A 2,500-nucleotide genomic window follows, 5' to 3' on the forward strand; every position below is an offset into this window, starting at 1 on the left:
CACCGGGAGCTGCGGGAGAGGCCAGAGCGCGTACCCGCAACCGGAAGGGGTCCCCGAGCCGCAGTTCGCGCATCGCTCGGAGTACCGGTTCGTCGAGGGGAGCGTTCGAAGTCTGGAGAGGCGCTCTTCTCTCACATATATCTCCCGGAGGCGTGGGATGAAGTGTCTTTGGGCGGTTGGGAGCCCCCCCCGCGTAAGCCGGGTCGGTCCCGCGAACTACCCGCCCCCCTGGAACTGCCGGGCGGACGCGGCAGGCAAATTCGACCCCATCCCGGTTCTACGGATTTTTTTGCTCCTTTGGCTCCCCCTCTGGCCGCTTTGGGGTACTGCAACCGAGGACCTGCCGAAACGCGTGGAACTGCCCGTCGGATTCGAGTTAAGAGGCGTCAACCGTGGAAGTCTGAACGGTCTGAAAAATTTTCTAAGTCCCAAGGACTCTCCGGCGTGATTCTCTGGAGCCCTTTTCGGCTTGCGAGGCTGCCCGACGCCCCTCCCGGATGATGGAAGTCTGACGGAATTTTTTTTTTTGACCGATTTCTCCCAACTGCCGGGGAACATTGGGAGAGATTGTCTGGAGCCCCGCTCGGGCTCCCGAGGGCCCCGACACCCCCCCGGATGATGGAAGTCTGACGGAATTTTTTTTTTTGACCGATTTCTCCCAACTGCCGGGGAACATTGGGAGAGATCGTCTGGAGCCCCGCTCGGGCTCCCGAGGGCCCCGACGCCCCTCCCGGATGATGGAAGTCTGACGGAATTTTTTTTTTTGACCGATTTCTCCCAACTGCCGGGGAACATTGGGAGAGATTGTCTGGAGCCCCGCTCGGGCTCCCGAGGGCCCCGACACCCCCCCGGATGATGGAAGTCTGACGGAATTTTTTTTTTTGACCGATTTCTCCCAACTGCCGGGGAACATTGGGAGAGATCGTCTGGAGCCCCGCTCGGGCTCCCGAGGGCCCCGACACCCCCCCGGATGATGGAAGTCTGACGGAATTTTTTTTTTTGACCGATTTCTCCCAACTGCCGGGGAACATTGGGAGAGATTGTCTGGAGCCCCGCTCGGGCTCCCGAGGGCCCCGACACCCCCCCGGATGATGGAAGTCTGACGGAATTTTTTTTTTTGACCGATTTCTCCCAACTGCCGGGGAACATTGGGAGAGATTGTCTGGAGCCCCCGCTCGGGCTCCCGAGGGCCCCGACACCCCCCCGGATGATGGAAGTCTGACGGAATTTTTTTTTTTGACCGATTTCTCCCAACTGCCGGGGAACATTGGGAGAGATCGTCTGGAGCCCCGCTCGGGCTCCCGAGGGCCCCGACACCCCCCCGGATGATGGAAGTCTGACGGAATTTTTTTTTTTGACCGATTTCTCCCAACTGCCGGGGAACATTGGGAGAGATTGTCTGGAGCCCCGCTCGGGCTCCCGAGGGCCCCGACACCCCCCCGGATGATGGAAGTCTGACGGAATTTTTTTTTTTGACCGATTTCTCCCAACTGCCGGGGAACATTGGGAGAGATTGTCTGGAGCCCCGCTCGGGCTCCCGAGGGCCCCGACACCCCCCCGGATGATGGAAGTCTGACGGAATTTTTTTTTTTGACCGATTTCTCCCAACTGCCGGGGAACATTGGGAGAGATCGTCTGGAGCCCCGCTCGGGCTCCCGAGGGCCCCGACACCCCCCCGGATGATGGAAGTCTGACGGAATTTTTTTTTTTGACCGATTTCTCCCAACTGCCGGGGAACATTGGGAGAGATTGTCTGGAGCCCCGCTCGGGCTCCCGAGGGCCCCGACACCCCCCCGGATGATGGAAGTCTGACGGAATTTTTTTTTTTGACCGATTTCTCCCAACTGCCGGGGAACATTGGGAGAGATTGTCTGGAGCCCCGCTCGGGCCCCCGAGGGCCCCGACACCCCCGGAAAATCATGGAAGTAGGAAAATTTCGATTTTTCGTCTAAGTCCCAAGGACTCTCAGGCGAGATTGTATGGAGCCCCGCTCGGGCCCCCGGGGCCCCGTCACCTCCGGAAGTCCGCGGGGGCCTGAAACTTTCCAGTTTTCATCCAGGCGCCGAGGGCAGTAGGGCGAGAGCGCCCGGGGCCCCTCGGGCCCCCGGGGCCCCGTCACCTCCGGAAGTCCGCGGGGGCCTGAAACTTTCCAGTTTTCATCCAGGCGCCGAGGGCAGTAGGGCGAGAGCGCCCGGGGCCCCTCGGGCCCCCGGGGCCCCGTCACCTCCGGAAGGTCGCGGGGGCCTGAAACTTTCCAGTTTTCATCCAGGCGCCGAGGGCAGTAGGGCGAGAGCGCCCGGGGCCCCTCGGGCCCCCGGGGCCCCGTCACCTCCGGAAGGTCGCGGGGGCCTGAAACTTTCCAGTTTTCATCCAGGCGCCGAGGGCAGTAGGGCGAGAGCGCCCGGGGCCCCTCGGGCCCCCGGGGCCCCGTCACCTCCGGAAGGTCGCGGGGGCCTGAAACTTTCCAGTTTTCATCCAGGCGCCGAGGGCAGTAGGGCGA

This window comes from Anomaloglossus baeobatrachus, chromosome 2 (genome assembly GCF_048569485.1).
Source record: "Anomaloglossus baeobatrachus isolate aAnoBae1 chromosome 2, aAnoBae1.hap1, whole genome shotgun sequence".
Taxonomy (NCBI): domain Eukaryota; kingdom Metazoa; phylum Chordata; class Amphibia; order Anura; family Aromobatidae; genus Anomaloglossus; species Anomaloglossus baeobatrachus.